A 9923-nucleotide genomic window follows, 5' to 3' on the forward strand; every position below is an offset into this window, starting at 1 on the left:
CAGAATTTGTGTATCTCTCAATAGCCACTTGGCTGATTCTTGTGTAGCCTGTTACAGTTTGAAAAGCCATGGAGGGATGACTTGTGGGAGTTCACAGGTCATCCATCCATGGCTTTTCAAAAATTCTGAATTTAAGTGATATTTGTTGTTATTCTTCACAGTGTGTTTCCCGAAAAGAGCTCCATTGTCACATCAGTGTTGATCCCATTGAAGGTTCTGTGTCCTATTGTCTTCCTTTGCTTAGGAAAATACTTTTCATTCAAGTAGGAAATGGATTGTGAACATTTATAAAGAATGCTGACATCCTCCCAGCCTTCCCACCTCTTCCTTCCACCTGCAGATCCTCAGGGCTGAAAAGAAGAAGAGGAGCCATTGTGTGTCTAAATGGGTTCCCATTTGTACAGTCACAAAACTGTGCGCTTAAGCCTGAGTTTTCACATCAAGCAAATTAGGGGTAATTTTTTGCTTTATAAAAATTATTCTTTGTTGTACAAAAGGATTCAATGCAGGTTTTCTTTTAACATCCAAGTTCTTTAGTACATTTCAAATATAATTCAGTTTCTAACAATTCAGTTGACTTTTTTTTTTATTTGTAGGAATACGTCAATTATGTAAAACCAGGTATGCCAGAAAGTTCCTCGTTATTGGTTTTTATGTCTTTGAAGTTCGAGAATGAAATTCTAAAAATTCATAGTAGACATTGGAGGACCTGGTTATGGTTTCTAGAAATGGAATCTCCCACTGAGTTGTTCAGATGAAAAAAAGCTAAGAAAAAAAAATCACAAGCTACCCTGAGACCCTATAATCTACACTCATTCTCTACTTTTGATAATGTCATTTTTTAGCTGATACCATCATTAAAATTTTGCAAGACAATAACTATAACTGGTATTTCAACCTGAATTTCTGGAGTTATCATACTTCCTAAAGGTTTTTAGGTGAGCAATTCTTTAGTTCTCATCTAACAACTCAGGGAACCAAGGTATTGGAGATTGAAAGGCCCAGGGTGACAGACTTATCTGTAGACTATAGAACACTTAGCACAGGCTTAAGTTCATTAGTTGGTGCTCAATAAATATTTGTTAAATGAAGAATCTGAGTCTTTTATCTGGCCATATTTGTAGACTTTTCACTTCATTGTGCAGCTTCTCATCAGGGACTAATTAAAACAACCTGTTCGTGAGGTACTAACTACACAGCAGGTTGGAAGGTTTGCCTTTTGTTTGTGTATTTTGTGTATAAAAATTCAACCCACACACATAACTTCTTGATGTGTTTAGAGTGCTCAGTCAACTTAAATGTTTTGCCAGGAGTGAGTAGTGGTCAGGGCGTGACTTTTTCATATGGACAGACAGCATGTGACCTATGCAGTCATGCTCAGAAGGGCCTTGTACTTGGCTTGATGCTCTGTTTCATCTGCCTTGAAATTCTTAATAATTTTTGAGAAAGGGGGCTTGCATTTTCGTTTTACATTGAGGTCTCAATATGTAGCCATTCCTGTGGACAGAGAACAATCATAAGAAAAAGTAGATCTCTAAAACGTTAAGCCTTTTCATATGAGTGATACTTAAATTGGTAAGATTTTCAAATGTTATATAAAGAATATCTTTGTTTCAAAATATGATAAAATATTCTCTGTGGTAAGAGGGAAGATTGAGTATTTATCAGGCAACACAACATTCCAGGACATTTTATCTTCTCATTTTAAATGTGAAAAAACCCTTAGGGTCCTCTAGGCAATTGGATTATATTACAGAGAGAGGTGGCTTAACATGCCCATGCCCACACAGCTGGTTAAAGGTAGACCCCAGGACTCCCGGGTCCTAATGCTGCTCATACTACATCATGGTCTCAGTATTAGAAAGTAGTAGGTCAAAAAATATGGTATCTGCCTTTTTGACAGTCTAGACATAAACATTTAAAATTCTTTTCAATAGTTGCATTTTATCTTTGCAATGATATAGCCATAATAATAGTAAAAGCCAAAAAAAGTCTCAGAGAGCCAAGAAAAACTTGAAGGAAAAATAAGAGGTCAGGTAATTTTTCCTTGATCCATACATTTGTCTTTGAACAGGCAAGTCAATGGGCCTGGCAAGGTGACTCATTGCCAAGTTCAGTATTGTCTTCAGTGATCACATAAGTGGGGAGATGAGAAGAAGATACTTCCCAAACCAGAAGCAGTGATGTGCCTTGGCTATGTTCATTCCTATCATCATATGGTGGAAGAAAATACCTTCTAACTGATGCAGGAGGAAATCTGAGTGAAGCAGATTAAGGTCACCAAAAGTAAATCAAAACAAAATTGGAGTGGGGATGGGAGTGAGGGAGGGACTCCTGACAGTAAACTATTGCAAGGTATATGCAAACTCCTTCATATTATAGGGTAAATATTTCTGAAAAATCAAACCATAAGTTATTTTTGCATAATTTATTGTAGTAAAATATTCATAACATAAAATTTACCATTTTATGAACTGTACAGACCCATATCCATTTCCAGAATTTTTTCATCTCAAACAGAAACTTACTTTTTTTTGTTTTTTTACAATTGCAACTAGATTTTTTTTTTAATTTAGTTTATTGAAGCATAACTGACATGTAATGATCCATTGGTTTTAGGTGTACAACATATTCATTCAACAACTCTATAGACTATGCTATGGTCACCACAAGTGTAGCTACCATCTGTCACCATACAAGGCTACTACAATATCATTGGCTGTATTCCCTATGCTGTATCTTTCATCCTTATGACTCATTCATTCTGTAACTGGAAGCCTGTGTCTCCCACTCCCTTTCACCCATTTTGCCCATTCCCCCAACCCCCTTCTTTCTGGCAATCATCAGTTTGTTCTGTATTTATGAGTTTGTTTCTGCTTTATTTGTTTGTTTGCCCATTTGCTTTGTTTTTTAGATTCCACATACAAGTGAATCATACAGCATTTGTCTTTCTCTGTCTGATTTATTTCACTTAGCATAATACCCTCTAGGTCCATCCATGTTGTCGCAAATGGCAAGATTGCATCCTTTTTATGGCTGAGGAACATTCCATTGTGGGTGGAATATTATGTGTGGAATATAACAAGGAATATTGTCATATCTTCCTTTTTTTAGAAGATTTTATTTATTTGAGAGAGAGAGAGAATGAGCAAGGGGAAGAGTAAAGTGAGAGGGAGAAGCAGACTCCCTTCTGAGCAGGGAGCCGGATGTGGAGCTCCATCCCAGGACCCTGGGATCATGACCTGAGCCAAAGGCAGATGCTTAACTGACTGAGCCACTCAGGCGCCCTTGTCATATCTTCTTTACCCACTCACTTATTGACAGATGCTTAGGTTGCTTCCATATCTTGGCTATTGTAAATAATGCTGCAATAAACATGGGGGTGCATATATCTTTTTAATTAGTGCTTTTTTTTGTTTGGGTAAATACCCAGTAGTGGAATTACTGGGTTGTATGGTTCTTTCTTTCTTTCTTTCTTTCTTTCTTTCTTTCTTTCTTTTTTTAACTTTAAACAAATTTTTGTTACACAAAGGTTGTCACATACTTGGATATTTCTCTATTTCCGCCCCCCCTCCTTTGTACACAATTATTCTTACTCTCCACAGAATGGCTGCTTCTGAGCTTCTCATCTGGTGATGGCAAGCACTAAAATCCTGATTTTAACAGAATAGTAGTAAAGATGCCTCAGTGATTTAAGTTGAAAGCAGTACATTGGTACATGGTTCTTGTACTCAGTTACCAGGAATGTATAAATATCTTTTTATTCAAAAGTACAAAATAAGTTATCTGCAAGCATGGACAATGACAGCAGCAAACCATTATATGTTGCCAACTGTAACTGATGATTACAATGATTTTCTTAAACATCAGCCAACCTTTTCTTCAGTCATTTCTTTCAACTGACTTCTCAGAAATTATTGTTGAGGAGCTCTGCCTTGAGCTTCCTCTCACAGTTCATTAGTAATGGTTCAGCACTACTCTAGGAATTAGAACATGCCACTGCCCATACCACCTTCCATTCCACCTATTCTGCCCATTCCAGTGTCCTTCTCTTCTTTGGGAATTCTGGTGACTACAACTTCTGCTATAGTTAATAGAGAGGCCACTCCAGCAGCATCCAAGAAAGCAGTTCTTGCATCCTTAGTTGGATCAATGATTCCTTCTTCCATTATAGTCCCAAAATCTTCAAGCATAGCATCACAACCAACTTCTAAGGAAGTTTGCATAATTTTCTCAACTATCTGTGATCCTTCAATAGCCTGCATTCTTAGCAATGGTCAGGTATTTTGAGTGTTCATCTAGTAATTTCTATACCAAATTTTTGGTCTTTAGCTGGAGTTACTGAGTCCAAGTCTGGAATGCACACTGAGGCAGGGCACAACCACTTCCCAGAACAATGCCTTCTTCAGTAGCAGCTCATGTAGCTTTGAGGGCATCTGTAACTCTCTTTCTTTTCATTCACATCAACACCACTTGTCCCAACAACCTTCAGCACAACTACTCCATCTGAGAGTTTTGCCAGGTGTTCATTCAGTTTTTCCCTTTCATGTTCACTAGTTGTGACATCTAACTTCTCTGTGATTTCTTGAAAACATTTTTCAATTTGAGCCTTGTCATCTTTTCCTTTCAAGAGCATGGCATCATCTCTGCTTACAAAGACCTCTCCAACTTTCCCTAAATCATGAAACTGAACGTCTGAAGATTTAGTCAATCCTTCTCCAAACACTGCATCACCAGTAGCAGTAGCCATGTTTTTAAGCTGGTTCTTTCTATTGTTGCCAAAATCTGGAGCTTTGACTGCTACAATCTGAAGACCAATTTTTAACCTATTCAAAACCAGTGTACTTAGAGCTTCTCCATCAACATCGTTAGCAGTTATGACTAAGGGCTTACACTGAACATAGGCAATTTCAAGAGCAGGTATAAATAGGACACTAGAAATTTTCTTTTCACTCAGAAGAACATAGGTATCTTGGAGTTCACATTTCTGACCTTTTGATGTATTAATAAAGTATGAAGAAATATAACCTCAATCAAACATCATGTTTTTAATAATTTCTCATTCATCATTTAGTGTTTTTCTATCCTTTACTGTGATAATGCCCTCTCTTCCAACCATTTTCATTACTTCAGAAATGATGTTGCCAATTTCTTTGTTTCCATTTGCAGAAATAGTGGCAACCTGAGCAATTTCTTCAGGGGTTGTCACAGTTTTAGACTACTTCTTAGGTTCAGCAATTGTAGCATCAACAGCTATCACAGGACTAGCACCTTTGCTAATCTTCTTGAAGCCCTCCTTGGCAATAGACCGTGCTAATACAGTAGCAGTAGTAATGCCATCCCCAGCCTCTTCATTGGTGTTATTGGCAACATCTTGAACAAGTTTAGCACCAATATTTTTATATTTATCTTTTAAGTCAGTGAACTTTGCAATGGTTACACCATTTTTTGTTACTTTGGGACTTTCCCAATTCTGTTTAATAATCACTGTTCTTCCCTTTGGCCCCATAGTACAGCTACAGTTGGCTAAAAGACTAAAGGGCTGCACTTGGCTAAAAGGTCTGCAATTTGATGCATTAAGGCTCAAATTTTGGCATGAGCCCAAGTGAGATACGGAGCCAGTGCCCTGGACACTGGCCTAATTTGGCAAAAGTCTGTGGATAATCAAAGCATTTCCGAGTGGCAGCAGCAGAGTGTGCTGCTGGTGAGACAGGCAATAGGAGGTGAGTGAGGGATAGAATGCATGGTATATACAGCCAGAATTATATGGTATTTTTATTTTTAATTATCTGAGGTACTCCCATATTGTTTTACACAGTGACTGCACCAATTTACATTCCCACCAACAGTGCATGAGGATACCTTTCTCTCCACATCCTCACCAACACTTGTTATTTCTTTTGGATACTAGTTATACTGACAGGTGTAAAGTGATACCTCATTGTAGTTTTGATTTGCATTTCCCTAATGATTAGTGATGTTGAGCATCTTTTCATATGTCTGTTGGCCATCTATATGACTTCTTTGGGAAAGTGTCTATTCAGGTCCTCTGTTCATTTTTAGTCAGATTATTTGTGGGTTTTTTGTGTTGAGTTACATAAGTTCTTTATATATTTTGGATATTAACTCCTTATCAGATATATCACTTGCAAATATCTTTTCCCATTCTGTTGGTTGCTTTTTTGTTTCATTGATGGTTTTCTTTACCGTGCAATATCTTCTTATTTTGGCATACTCCCAATAGTTTATTTTTTCCAGACAGAAACTCTTTACCCCTTAAACAATAATTCCCTATTCCTTCCTCTCCCCCGCCCGTAGTAACCTCTATTATACTTTCTGTCTCTGTAAGTTCATCTATTCTAGTTATCTCATATAAGTGTAATATATTTTCCCTTTTGTATCTGACTTTAAGACTAATATTCCATTTATGTATGTACCACATTGTTTATCCATGCATCTTATGATGGACATTTGAATTTTTCCATCTTTTGGCTATTGTGAATAATGCTGAAATAAACACTGGCATACAAGTATCTGTTTGAGTTCCTGCTTTCAATTCTTTGGGGTATATACCTAGAAATGGAATTGCTGTATTATGTGGTAAATCTATTTAACATTTTGAAGAACCACCAAAATATTTTCCACAGAAGCTGTACCACTTTACATTCCCACCAGCAATGTACAGTGTCTAATTTTTCCATATCCTAAAAAACACTTGTTATTTTCTTTTGTTTGTTTGTTTATAGTAGGTATGTTCATTTATAATAGGTGTGAAGTGGTATCTCATTATGATTTTAATTTCCATTTCTCTAATAACTAGGGATGTTGAACATCTTTTTATGTGCTTATTGGTCATTTATATATCTTCTTTTTTTCTTTCAAATATTTTATTTATTTATTTGAGAGAGAGAGTGAGCAAGAGAGAGGGGGAGAGCATGGGGGGGAGGCAGAGGGAGAAGCAGACTCCCCACTGAGCAGGGAACCTGATGTGGGGCTCTATCCCAGGACCCTGAGACTATGACCTGAGCAGAAGGCAGACGCTTGACCAACTAAACCACCCAGGCACCCCTGTATGTCTTCTTTAAAGAAATGTCTATCCAAGTACTTCACCAATTTCTGGATTGGGTCATTTGTTTTTACGTCGTTGAGTTGTAGGAGTTCTTTATATAATCCCTTATCACATATATGATTTGCAAATATATTCTTCCACTCTGTAGGTTGTATCTCCACTCTCTTGATAGTGTCCTATAATGAGCAAAAGTTTTTAATTTTGGTGAATTTACCTATCTTTCTTTTGTTACCTATGCTTTTGGTGTTATAACCAAAAAATCATTGTCAAATCCAATGTTCCGAAACCATATGCTTTTTATTAGGAAAAAGAAATGAATCTTATCAATTTCCATCAACAACAACAAACTTTAAAATATACATGAATGTTCCAATTCTGTGATATAAGAAGATTGAAATTTAAGGAGGAAAAAAGATATATCAGTCAAATATTAATTTTTTAAAAAGCAAGAGTAGCTATATTAATAATAGACAAGATGAACTTCAGAGCAAAGAAAATTACCAGAGACAAAGAGGATGACATTATGTGATGACAAAAAGATCAATCTACAGGAAGACATAATAATCCTAAATGTGTATGCACCAAACCACAGAGTCTCAAAATATATGAAATAAAAGCTAATAGAGTTTAAAGGAGAAATAGACAAATTTGCAATTATAATTGGAGACTTCAATATCCCATTCTCAGTAATGGATAGAATTACTAGACAGAAATTCATTAAGGATATAGAAGAATTTAGCAACATCATCAACCTATGGGATCTAATTGAAATTTATAGAACGCTCTACTCAACCATAGCAGAATACACATTTTTTTCAAGAGCCCATGGAATATTTACCAAGATAGAACATATCTTGGTTCATAATACAAACTTCAACAAACAAAAAAAATGGAATCATACAGAGTTTATTCTCTGGCCATAATATAATCAAATGGAAATCAATAACAGAAAGGTAATGGAAAAATCTCCAAGCACTTGAAAATTAAACATCATGCTTCTAAATAAGAATTTAGATCAGAGGAATTCTCAAAAAAATTAATATCATAGAACTAAATGAGAATGAATAAACAACATGTCACACACTGTGAAACATAGTTAAAGCAGTGTCAAGAGGGAAATTAATAGCAGTAAATGCTTGAGGAACCACCAAAATATTTTCCACAGAAGCTGCAAATAAGAAAGGTGTCAAACCAATAATGTAATTTATTATCTCAGAAAGCTAGAAAATTAAAGCAAAATAAATTCAAAGAAAGTAGTAGGAGAGGAAAAATTAAGATAGGAATAAAAATGAATAAAATTGAAAATAATAACACAATTGAGAAAGGTCAATGAAACAGAAAGCTGATTCTTCAACAAAATCAATAAAATTGATAACCCCCAGCAAAACTGACAAAAATAAAAATGGAGAAGATATTAATCACCTACATCATGAATGAAATTAGGTATATCACTACAAATATTGCAATCATTTAAAAAAGAAGAGAATACTATGAATAGCTTCATGCTCAATTTTCTAGAAGAAATTTGAAAGCTTAGAAGAAATGAATCAAATAACTGAAAACCATAAACTGCCAAAATGCAGCCAAGATCATCTGAATTGTTATATAACCATTAAAGAAATTAAATTCATCAACAAAAACTTATTTAAAACTTTCCAGGCCCAAATGGTTTCACTAAAGAATTCTATAAAATATTGAAAGAAGAATTAATACCAATTTTGTACAATCTGTTCCAGAAAATAAAAGAGGAGAGAGCAATTCTCAATTCATTTTATGAGGCTAATACCAAAACCTAATAAAGGCAGTAAAAAAAAGAAAAGTTTATGTCAATATCCCTCATGAACTTAGATGCAAAAATATTCAACAAAATATTAGCAAGCTGAATTTAAGTATGTCTAGAAAGAATTATGCAGCATGATCAAGTGGGATTTATTCCACATGTGCAAATCTGGTACAACATTCAAAAGTCAATCTGTGATATCAATTCATAATATTATAATCATATCAATTGGTGCAAAAAAGGCATTTGACACAATCCAACTCCTATTAATTATGAAAACTCTAAGCAACTTAGGAATAGAGGAGAATTACCTCAACCTGATAAAAAGCATTTGCAAAACCTTACAGCTAATAACATACCTAAAGGTGGAAGACTGAGTGCTTTCCCCATAAGAGCAGGAATAAAACAAAAATTCTGTTCTCACCACTCTTATCCAACTCTAGCAACTGAAATAAGACAAGGGGAAGAAAAGGCACACAGATTGGAAAGGAAGAAATAAAACTGGTCCTCTTTGCAAATAACTGTATATAGAAAATGCCTAGACCACCAAAAAATTGCTGGAGCTGATAAAGGAATTCAGCAAAGTTGCAGGATATAAAATCAATGCACAGAAGTCGGTTGTATTTCTATGTACTAACAATGAAGCAGAAGAAAGAAAATCAAGAAATCTATCTGATTTACAACTGTACCAAAAACCATAAGATACCTAGGAATAAACCTAACCAAAGAAGTAAAGGAGCTGTACTCTGAAAACTATAGAACACTTATGAAAGAAATTGAGGAACACAAAGAAATGGAAAAACATTCCATGCTCATGGATTGGAAGAACAAATATTATTAACATGTCTATGCTACCCAAAGCAATCTACACATTCAAAGCAATCCCTATCAAAATACCATCAACATTTTTCACAGAGCTGGAACAAAAAATCCTAAAATTTGTATGGAACCAGATAAGACCTCGCATAGCCAAAGGAATGTTGAAAAAGAAAACCAAAGCTGAAGGCATCACAATTCCAGATTTTAAGCTCTATTACAAAGCTGTAATCATAAAGACAGTATTGTACTCACACA

At 35.4% G+C, this 9923-nt stretch overlaps 1 pseudogene; it reads right to left on the reverse strand.

The window, feature by feature from the left end:
• Positions 1 to 3986: 3986 nt before the first annotated feature.
• LOC114212365 (60 kDa heat shock protein, mitochondrial-like) lies at positions 3987 to 5673 on the reverse strand (annotated as a pseudogene).
• Positions 5674 to 9923: the final 4250 nt, after the last annotated feature.

The sequence above is a fragment of the Eumetopias jubatus genome, unplaced genomic scaffold, assembly GCF_037043125.1.
Source record: "Eumetopias jubatus isolate StellerSeaLion01/CBP00866 unplaced genomic scaffold, mEumJub1_p1.0 scaffold_1, whole genome shotgun sequence".
Taxonomy (NCBI): Eukaryota; Metazoa; Chordata; class Mammalia; order Carnivora; family Otariidae; genus Eumetopias; species Eumetopias jubatus.